Source organism: Helianthus annuus, chromosome 16 (genome assembly GCF_002127325.2).
Source record: "Helianthus annuus cultivar XRQ/B chromosome 16, HanXRQr2.0-SUNRISE, whole genome shotgun sequence".
Classification (NCBI taxonomy): domain Eukaryota; kingdom Viridiplantae; phylum Streptophyta; class Magnoliopsida; order Asterales; family Asteraceae; genus Helianthus; species Helianthus annuus.
Genome location: NC_035448.2, coordinates 26070504 through 26082316, shown reverse-complemented (window position 1 = coordinate 26082316; position 11813 = coordinate 26070504).

Below are 11813 nucleotides of genomic sequence, written 5' to 3'. Positions count from 1 at the left end.
CGTGGTTGACCAACTTAACACAAGTAATTTATTTGCCGAGCAAAACAAAGGTGAGTTCACACATTTACTAAAAGCGTGTATTCCCGGTGGTTGGGAACGAACTACACTTTCCCTGGGGTTGGGATTGCTTAGTATTCCGGGGAGGGATACTGTTAGATACTATTTATATTTCATGTCTTAAGTGGATTAAACAAAACCCTATCATGAAGTCCCCACACATTATACCGATTAGTCGTTAGGGCATGGCGAACGGGATATTAGTTGATAGCGCTATTAGGTTTTACAACCTAACATCATGCCAGGGAGGACGGGCATGAACTAATATGCCTTGGTAACTGTCAATGAATATAGACATTGGCAAACTGGGCAACAACAACTCAATAGTCACAAGTTTTCGGTATCGTATAGTTTAGTAGCTTACAGATGGGGTAGCTCCCCATAACATGATTATGAATGAGTAACTTAACAACTTACATTTTCGGAAATAAAACTGGAAAACCATGAACTCGCCAATTTTATGTTGACACCATACTGCATGCTTTATAAGTCGTTAGGTACAGCTCATGAGATTGCAGCGAGAAGTGTAGCGGTTGCATTGAACCATTGTTGTGTTCTCACTTAATAATTATGAACTTTAAACTATTGTCTGGATTTTTAACTAAATGCTTCCGCTTAGGGTTTATCATCCCGATAATTTGAACTAAGTTTTCAAACCTCGATCGATCTAATGTCTTTGTAAACAGGTCTGCACAGTTGTCTAGGGTGTCAATTCTAACTACATCAATTAAACCTTTTTCAGCACAATCACGAATAATATGACGCCTAACATCTATATGTTTAGTGTGTGAATGGTGTACTGGTTTATTTGTTGTTGAAATAGTTGAATTACTACCATGATGGGAGTTTGTGTATAATTTGAAACATAATCCCGCAATTGCGGTTATATCCACAAGACATGAGCACAACAGCTCGAAGCGGAGATGTATTCTGCTTCAAATGTGGACAACATCACTGAAAGTTGCTTTTTGCATTACCAGTATATCAGACGGCTTCCAAGCAGCTGAGCACCACCAGAGGTTGATTTCCTGTTGATCCGGCACCCACCAAAATCAAAATCCTCATATGTTATCAAATCTAAGCTTCCCTCGGCTGGATACCACAATCCAAGTCTTGGTTTGCCTTTAAGTTAGCGGGAAAATCCGTTTGATGGCTTTCAAATGTGATTCTCTCGGAGTGGCTTGGTACCTAGCACATAAACACACCGAAAACATTATGTCTGGTCGAGATGCATTAAGATATATTAAAGAACCAATCATTGCATGATAAACCGAAGGATCCACTTTAGGATCTTTGTCCTTTTCATCAGACAACTTATGATTGGTAGGCAACGGAGTTTCGTAAGGCAGAATTTCTTCCATGTTGAATCGCTTAAGGATCTCATGGACGTATTTCTTTTGATGAATATATGTGCCACTCACTTCTTGATACACTTGCAACCTGAGGAAAAACTTCAGCTCACCCATTGCACTCATCTCAAACTTCGATTTTATCACTTGTTCGAATTCTCGACAAAGCTCTTCATTTGAAGAACCAAAAATAATGTCATCGACATATATTTGTACAATCAGGAAATCTCCCCCTTTCTTTAAGATGAAGATAGTGGAATCTATTGCAACACGAGTGAATCCGTTTACCAACAAATGCTTTGACAGCGTCTCGTACCAGGCATGAGGAGCCCGATGAAGATCGTATAAAGCTTTTTCTAGCAAGTACACTTTCTTTGATGATTCAGGAGCTTCAAAACCCGGCGTCTGGGATACATACACAGTTTCTTGCAACTTCCCATAAAGGAAAGCAATTTTGACGTCTAACTGATAGACTTTAATACGCATGTGAGCAGCAAAGGCTAGGAAAAAACGAATTGCTTCAAGACGAGCCACTGGCGCATAAACTTCCGTGTAGTCGATCCCCTCTTCCTGATTGAACCCTTGCACCACCAAATGAGCTTTATTCCTGACGATGACACCTTTATTGTCCTTTTAACTTTTAAAAACCCATTTCGTGTTGATCGTGTGCTGGCCCTTCGGAAGATCTACCAAGTTCCAAACGTTCAGCTTGTCAAACTTAGCTAACTCCTCCTGCATCGCCTCACACCATAAGCTGTCTTTCAGCGCCATATGGTAGTTTTTCGGCTTTATCTATGAAATAAATCACTCATGCAAGATTAAGCTTTAGATCTCATTCTCTTTGATTTCTGTGAATAAACACAGCATACCATTAACACTTCTATGTCGAGTCATTATTCCTCCACGCGGATCTCCGATAACATTATCAATTGGATGATTCCTATTTGTCCGAGTGACAGGAACAACTGGAACTTGCAGATTTGTACTGAAGTTTGATTAGATCTCCCCCTCAACAGATGCGTTACCAGATGCTTGAACATTTCCAGACGTCGTACCAACATTTGGATATGTTGAAAAATCAACATAAAGATCACCACTTGTATTTTGAGCAGCTTCTACGTCATCATCGGAATCACTTGAATCTGCATCATTGGAGGTTTAAGTAGCACTGACATAATTTACATTTGACGTGCTGGAACGTTTACTCCTGAATCACCATTTAAAGAGACATTTGTTGGAATGCTGGTACGCCAACCTGCATCCACTTCATCTTTGTGATCAAGTGTGAGTACACTAGTTCAGTCTCATCATCTGTTAGATCAGGTAAAGCAAAAAATTAAACAACTTATTGGTAACACGATTTGGGATCGAATTCAGATGGTGGAGGATCGTAACTCAAAGGAGTTATATCAAAGACTACTTCCACCATCTGTTTCTTGACATTGTATACTCGTTTTTTCGGAGAGCCTAGATCGTAACCTAGGAAGAAAGCAATTTCTTCGATATCCCCAAACTTTGGAGTATACGATGTCCGTAGGATTATACACTTAATCCCAAAAGGTTGGAAACCTTTCAAATTTAGTTTCTTTTTTCTGAAGAAGTTCATCACAAGTTTTATCTTCCCGTTTCACTATAAGCACATGATTCAGCACATAGCATGCGGTGTCTACAACTTCAGCCCAAAAGAACACGAGCAATTTGGATTCTGAGAGAAGGGTTCTTGCAGCATCGATAAGGGTCCTATTCTTCCTTTCAGCAACTCCATTCTGTTGAGGAACATAAGGATCACTAAACTGATGAACAATACCAATAACACGACATAACTCATCCATATTTTTATTTTTAAATTCAATTCCGTTATCACTTCTGATTCTTTTAATGGGTAATGAGTAATTTTTCTCTAATTGTTTAATTAAATCTTTCAAAGTCCCAAAAGTTTGATCTTTCGATTTTAAGAAAAATACCAATGGATATCTTAAGAAATCATCCGTGACAACCAAATAGTAAGAGATACCACCAATGCTAGTTACGTGGATCGGACCAAACAAATCCATGTGAAGCAGCTCTAGTGGTTGTTTGATAGAGTTTATGTGTTTAGGCTTATGAGGTTTACGTTTGAGTTTCCCTTTCTCACAGAATTCACATTTACTGTGCATATTAAAACTACGTATAGGAACACCCAACACCAAGTTGTTCTTTATCAAGTGATTCATTTTGCTTAGATGCACGTGGCCCATCCTTGATGCCATAGGAAAGATTGATCTTCTGTTGCCTTTGAAAGTAAACACATTTCCGGACCAGAAGAGTTCACAACCGGACGCATGTCCATCACATAGGTGTTGTTCACTCTTGGAGCTCTCATCACAATCCAATCTTCAGGAACTACAAATCCCGGCTTCAGAATAAAACAAGCCTTATCCGTGAAATGCATTGTATACTTATTATCATAGATCTGAAATACTGACAGCATGTTGTGCTTCAGTTCTTCAACAAAGTTCACCTTATGCAAGATAATCTTGCCATTTGACATGGAACCTTCACCCATGATGTAACCACCCGTTTCACCCGCAAAGTTAACATAACCACCACGAATAGATTTCAAATTTGATAACAATTCTCTGTTTCCCTTCATATGCCTGGAACAGCCACTATCGATATACCAAACATAGATAGCCCTCTTCAGCCGTTCCTGCATTCTCAAATAGGAAATCAGTTAGAGTGGGGGACCCAAGGCGTGACGGTCACGGGTAGTCTAAATTCATCAACAAATGAAAATTCTTTGAAATAACCATCTGCATTATTGCTTCTAACATTTCCACCTCGGTAATTGTTAGAATGTCTACCCGCAAATCGAGGATTGTGCAGAGTTTGAGGACGGTTATTGTACCCAGAATTTCTACTAAAACGATTACCAGAGTTTTGATATCCAAAGTTTTGACTGTGCCGAGGTCTAAAAATTCAATCAAATCTTGTTGCTCGTTATCATGAAAAGCATGTCGTTGTTGGTATCCCGAATGTTGTCTTTGACCATGAAATCTGGCCGGTGAAACATTTCGGTTATCAACGTAACGATTTTGAGCATGAGGTCTAACATTGTGGTTGTAAGAACCTCCAGATTGATGATCTTTTTTCTTGTGGTCGGAAAGTTACATTAGTTCGTCATTGAGCAGGGGTTTTCTGACGACTTTCACGTTTTGCTGAAGAACTTTCCAATCCACGATCTGAACCACGACAGCTATCATCATCTGAAAAGTCGGTATCCTGATCCTTTTGTTTTTTTATTTTTGACCTTAGGTTTAGAAACTGGTTTGCTTTATTGTTTTAGAACCTTAGGTTTTTCTCCCTTTTGAGTTTTACCACTTTTCTTTTCATTCTTTTTAGGTTGATTTTGTGGTTTGGGGACAAAAGATTTTTCAAGATCAGGATCAACACAACTCTTTCCATTGTCGTTTGGACAGTTTGCAGCTAAATGTCCTTTCAAACAACATTTGTAGCATCGTTGTTTATCAATCTTTTCATTCTTTTCTTGTTGATCATCCTCACATTGACTGTTCGAGGACGAGGATGCTTTGTAACACCCCGAAAATATAAAATTACATATTAGAATTATAAAACATTAAATAAACAAGAACAAACTAACTAGGACTAAATAATCCAGTTAGTTACAAGTCTTGTAGTAACTCATAAGTGGGTTAAAACACTCAAAATATGAACTAAAGGAAATTAGAGGGACCAAAGGTGTCAAAAATGAAACTAATTATAATAAAAACCATTTTTTAATCACAAAACACACATTTTGAGTGTGCTGGGATCGATCAAACACAGAAGGGGGAGACCAGAGCTTCTCCAAACCCTAGTTCATGGTATTTGATCAAATTGAAGACCAAATTCTGTCCCAAATCAAAATCCGAACATAGATTAGTGATCACCTCAGTGAAAGGGATCATAAGGTATGTAAATTTTGTGAAAAAATTCTCATTTAAATTTCTGAATGAACATGGGGAATTCAAATTAGATGTTGCATGAGTGTTGTATAGATGAAATTAGAGTAATATGATGTCTAGGGATAAACCCTAGATGATTTCTTGTTAAAATTTTGCTTGATACTAGCGGGGTTCATAATCACCATTGTAGGTGATTAATGGGTTTTGTAGAAACTTGATAAACACTAGGATTATGATTCTTATCTAGTGTAATCCGAGTTTTAGGAAGTAATTTCTGAAATATTGATGTCAAACACATGTATAAATTGCCTAATTGATGTTAATATTGGCTAAACAAAAAGTTATGAACTTAATGATAAGTTATGAGAAATTATGCCCTTAAGGTGTTTGTGAAAATGCCTAAAAAAAGATTAAAAAACTGGAAATTTGAGTTAAAACGCGTGTTTGTAGAGTTATGGCAAACTATGCGTATTATGTAAACAAAAGAGTTCTAAACGGGTTGTGATTGAACTCTATAGGAAAGGAAACCGGAGCGTCAAGTGGACAAGCCGGTGGTGACGCGCGATTGAAAGGGGTGCTTTGAAAGGTATGCATCTTTTAGTTTCGTTACATTATGCATAAATACTGTCCTTAGAAATGTTAATGGAAATGTAGTGTAATACCTGAGTTTGGTATCTCATAGAAGTGGCGAAGTTGACTCGACAAATCGAACGGGTCAAAATATGAGTTGGAATAAAGTTTGGTTGTTATTGAAGTGGTGAATTCCATTAAACATCCGAACGGGTCAAAACAATGTCAAATTGGGAAATGTTGAAGTGGTTTGACTATCACTCATCGAATTAATATTTGCAACGTGTAAGCTGTGAAACAGACACGCTAAACTTGCTATGAGTAAGCCCTTGGAAATGGGTCAAAACCTTAGTATATTGATATTGTGAAATTGATTAAACGCGTATGCTTGGAATCATGGTTGTAAAAGTCGCTAGGCGCCCCCTAGTCGGTCGACCGGGGAGTTGAGAGTACTCGACCTAGGCGGAGAGTACACGGGGAGTACTCGGAGATGCCAAATTATAAAGAAATTAGTTTTCGGAAATTAAATATATGTCAAATAACATAAATTTACTAATATTTATAACAAAATACGTGAAATTGTATTCATTCTATAATATGATAGGCATATAAGTTATGTTTTATTTTATTTTAATTCAAACTCGGCCCGAGTTGACCTTATAGATGCGATTTTGGCCAATGTTAACCGCATTTTATCGATTCCAAGTAATTAGTCGGAGTTGAAGAAAGTCGCCTCGTCAGTTTACCTTGTAGCGACTACTCGGGGAGTACTCGGCCTTGGAGACCTTGTTTTACAACCATGCTTGGAATAATGAAAATCAAGCATGATACGAATGCGCGTGCAAACCATGTGATGGGAGCAAAACGCTAATGCTTGGTAACCTATGGGTAAAACCGTTTGAAAATAAGTGATGATAAGAAACAAGTCGTATGACTTACAACCAAACGGGTCGAATAATCAAAAAGTGGGATTACAGGCTAACTGTTTATAAACCGGGTTTTAATGCATTTAAAGATGATAAACTGGTCCGTATTTAAATTACGGACGCGTAGGAAAAAGAATCACGTAATTTGGATATGTAGATTAAAAGTTATGAAACTTTGAAGTTGAAATTTTGGTTAAAATCATAGCTGGGCGAATGAGCAGCTTAAATAAGGAACATTCTGTCAAAATTAGGTGCTGGCATCGCGCGACGAAGAGAAAGGATGGGTGTCGCGGCACGCGACCATTGTCGCGGCACGCGACAGATAACTCCAAACCCGTCGCGGCACGCGACAGGTGAAAAACCTGAAATTTTCATTTGGTTTGCTTGTTTAACTTGGAGAACTTGTTATAACTTGTTATTAATTTATCAAAACTAACTTTTATGTTAGTTTTGATCTTAGGTGATTGTTACGGGCCTCCGGATGAAAGATCAAGCGCGAAACAAGAACCGAACACGCAATCAAATGAAGCTTCCGCATTGATCACGTTTTCTTTTTGTAAAAAGGGCTATATGTAAACACTTATAACTAAGTTTTAGAATGTTTTAAACATGTATGGATGTTGGCATAACAAAGTTTTTGTAAAGTCGTATTTTATATGGTATAATTATGTTAAAACAAGACGGGTGTCACATGCTTCGTTTGAGCCTTTTGCCTTCTGTTTCACATAGTCAGAATTTGAACCTTTTTCAATCCTTTCACCTTCTTTGTTAAAGCTTTTGCCTTTCACAATGTTGGGTTTTGAAATGTTTTTAACATTCGTTTTACCTTTGTTTTTAGGTTTTGGCTTTTGAACATTCTGAACTTGATTTAATGCTTCCAAAATCTTTGAGTTAATTAAATTTTCAATTTTGCTCAAATAAATGTCATTTGTTTTAGCATCACTCGAACTATTTTGTTCTGCTTCCGATTCCGATTCTAATTCAGACTCTTGCTCACTCAAAGGATCAACAGTCAATGGAGCAGTCGGAATGAAATCTGCAATTTCAGGAACAAATGAAGGTGTCGATGTATAGTTGTGGTTAGTAGGTGAAGGAACCTTCTTGTAATCAATACCTTAAATTTCATCTTCTGAATTTTTGAGACGAAGATTGTTTATGCAAAAATTCATCACATTTGATGAATTTTTGAACTTCTCAAGTCTTCGCTGTAGATTAAGAATCAAGTTATCTTTATCTAAAATTATTTTGTTTTTTTCTAAAACTGTGTTTTGACAAGTTTCAAGTTCAGCTTTTAAATCTTGATTCTTAACTCTCGCTTGAGCAAGTCGTCTCTCAAACTTATAGATGTCCTTTTTCAAGGCAAGCACCTGACATCTATGTTCTTTGTCGGCACTCGAAAGCGCGACAATGAACTCTCAATATTTCTCTAGATCAGTAATCAAATTACTTTTATGGAGTGTGTATCTGTCACACTTAGCAACAAAGTCTACGCATCTGGCACATCTTTTATCAGCAGGATTAGATTGTACCTCTATGTTAGCCATAAAAGCTTGAACAGAGCTTTCTGCTTTTCTTGCTTTCATTTTTGCCATTTCTTCATCAGCTACGATTTTGAATTCAAATCGATCATTTTCCTCTTTTTTTTCATCTTTCTTTTCTTCTTTCCACTTCGTCATTCTCTCTTCTATTGTCTTCCTAAGATTTATTGATTTTATCCATTTCCAGATTTTCACTTAGAGCTTCCGCCACCACAGTCAACTCTTCCATATTTGCCTCTTCAAACAAATCTCCAAACCCCTCTTCATCGATTTTAGCAATAAGCACTTGAGAAACGATAACAGTGGCTGTTTCTTCCATTACAATCCCCCAATCATGTGGCTCACTAATAGCTTGAAGGGGTTGAACAATCATAGCGTTATTAGCACTAGGAGTAAGCTTATCAGATGAGGTTGTTGTTGAAGTGGTAGAAGTTGTATTGGATTGGGTTGGACTATTGTTGTTGGATCTTGTTGAGCTTCCTTGAACATTGCTGCCTTCTCTATTCTTTGGTTTTCAACATTTTCTTCCATAATGACCATAGATGCCACAGTTGTAACATATGACTTTGGTCATGTCAATCCCCATACGTTTCTTTGTGTTACCACCAATGAAACTCTTTCCCGTTCGCTGGAGAAATTTCTTCGCTCTTCTTAGCAGTAACGCCATACTTAATTGCAAAACGAGCTCTTCCAATTCATCTTGATCGATTTGATCAAGATCTTCATCGAGAGTCGATGGTTCAACTAATTTTCCAACTGCAAAATTCTCGAATGCCGTCATGAACGATAAAGAAGTGCCATATTTTATTCTATGAGCTAAAGACAATGCGAGTCGATTTAAGGAACATTCAAGCTTGGTTCACTTGGTCTAGTACTTGACGATGACGTTCCATGGGATATAGGAGTTCCACCAACGGTACTTCCACTATTGGTACCAACGACAAAGGCATTTAGGTTTGCAGGATCTCCTTGAGTAGCTTTTTCAGAAAGAAAAACAACACCTGAATTGCTTCCCTTTTCAATTTGCTTTGCACGGTACAAAGTCGGATCCTGAAGCTTCTCAAAAACAGAGTCTTGATCTTCTAAAGTCCATGCGTAACCTTTCATCATCTAGATTTCTTGATCAAGTGTGAGTTCGTCACATTGGGCACTCTCTTTGATTAAGGCAGAAAACATATTCCACTGTTTCGGTAAACAATTTAGAAGCTTTTCTAACGTTTCGAACTCGGTATACAATCCTGGTTGGCTTCTATCTAACTCACTCAAAAAATGGTAAAATCTGCTTACCAGATCATCCAACGATTCACCTTTCATATATTTAAAGACTACGAATTGAGTCTTAAGTCGACCAAGTCTCCTTTTCTTGAATAGCTCGTTTCCTTCGTATCTGTCGCTCAAACTGTCCCATAATTCCTTTGATGAGTTTTTGTTACCAAAAGTGTGTAAGATAGATCGTGGTAATGACATTGTAATTAAGGACATTGCCTTCTCTTCGCATTCGTAATACTTTCTTTGATCATCAGTTAAAGTGAGATAATCGGTAATTGTTAAATTACGAGCAGCTTCTCCGCCAAGACCTGACATCATACATAACCACATTCTTACATCTTTCACTTTGATGTACCTTTCAAATCGTATGTTCCATTCAGGATAATCTAACTCGTTCAACAACACGGGAGGTTTATCACTGCTTCCCACTTCGTTGTTGTGTCTGATACTTTGAACAACAGTGGTCAAATTGTTTGCCATCTTCACTGTGTCTTTGTTTCAAAAAATGTTAAAACTTACTGAAGAAATCTCAACAAATTCAACAAATACGGACCAAGATCACAAGTACTGACAAAATTTGACTAAATGCGACAAGCTTATAGAGTATAAGTACGCACAAGTTCAAGTAAGTGCGGACAAGTGAGTTTAATCCCTAAATGCGAACAAGATTTGAATGACTTTATGCAGACAAAGTGTTAAACCCTAAGTGTAGATAAGATGTTTAAACCCTAAGTGCGGATGAGTGAATCAAAGGTAAGTGCGGACAAGTGAATATTAACTACAAGTGCGGACTATGAATGTTTCTAAGTGCGGACAAATTTGTTTTCTAAGTTCGGACAACTTGAAACAATAAACAAGTGCGCACAAAGACAAATAAATATGTGCGGACACTATCAAAACAATTAAGTGCGGACAAGTCTAGAGAAGTATAAGTGCGGATGAAGTAAGGTTTAAATGCAGACAAGATTCTCATAGATAAGTGCGGGCAAAGACTTGACAAGTGCGCAGAAGTTCAATTATGAACAAGTGCGGACAAGTTGCTCACAAATGCGGACATAACTTATGATCTCACAAGTGCTCACAAAGAACCTTAAGTGCGGACAATGAAAGATATGTGCGGATGAATACAAGTTCTGATGAAAACCACAAGTACTGACAATGTATTTTTGAACAAATAAGGACAAAACCCACAAGTACTCACAAGGGTTTATCCAAATTCGCAAAAAACAACCAGCTCTCTGAATTTATTTCCCAAGTGTGACCACACTAGGTCATCACTAACTTCAGAGGAACAAACACGGACAACAACAATCCTAAAATAGATATGAAAGCAAATGATTGCTTACCTCAGCAATCTTCTTCAAAAACCCAGAGAATTTGAAGAAAACTTTTAGATCTGACACAATCTGAGCAAAATCTCAACAATCGAATCAAGCATAAACACTCACAACTAAAACCTAATCACCATCCATCATGAAAGATCAAGAAACAAGTGAAGAATCCATGAAAAACATGAGAAAAGTATGAGACAACCCTAGAAAATTGAAAACCCACTAGAATGAACAAAACCGAACAATAGATCTAACCTCCAACACGAAGTCTACAGCGGAAAGAGCACTCTCTATACAGAGCCTGCTCTGATACCACTTATAAGGTCGTCTTCCTATAACAAACACACGAACCCCGGACCGATCAACACACACGCGATGTGCGAAAACCACCGTGTGACTCGTACCGCACCGTAGATCTTGTACAGAAGGTGTAGAATATGAGAGAACCGAACAATCTGTGAATGCACTGAGTATTCACATATCACAATCACACACAGTGAAGAACACACAAAGTTAGGGTTTGTTTCTCTCTCTAGGATGCAATCTTGCACAGAAGGTTTTCTCCAAAAAGCATTTGTTTCATTACCACCACCACCATCGCCACAACACCTCCACCACCGTAACCATCGCCACATCACCACCACCACCGCACCGCCACCACCACCACCACCACCGTCACTAGAGCTGTTGGATCTGTGATGTTTTTGGTCAGTCATCGTCTGTTGCTGCATCTGAATTCAAACCCCTTAGGCGTCGATGATCAAAGTCAGAGATGGTGGTGGTGGCGGTGCGGTGGTGGTGGCGGTGCGGTGGTGGTGGTGGCGGTGCT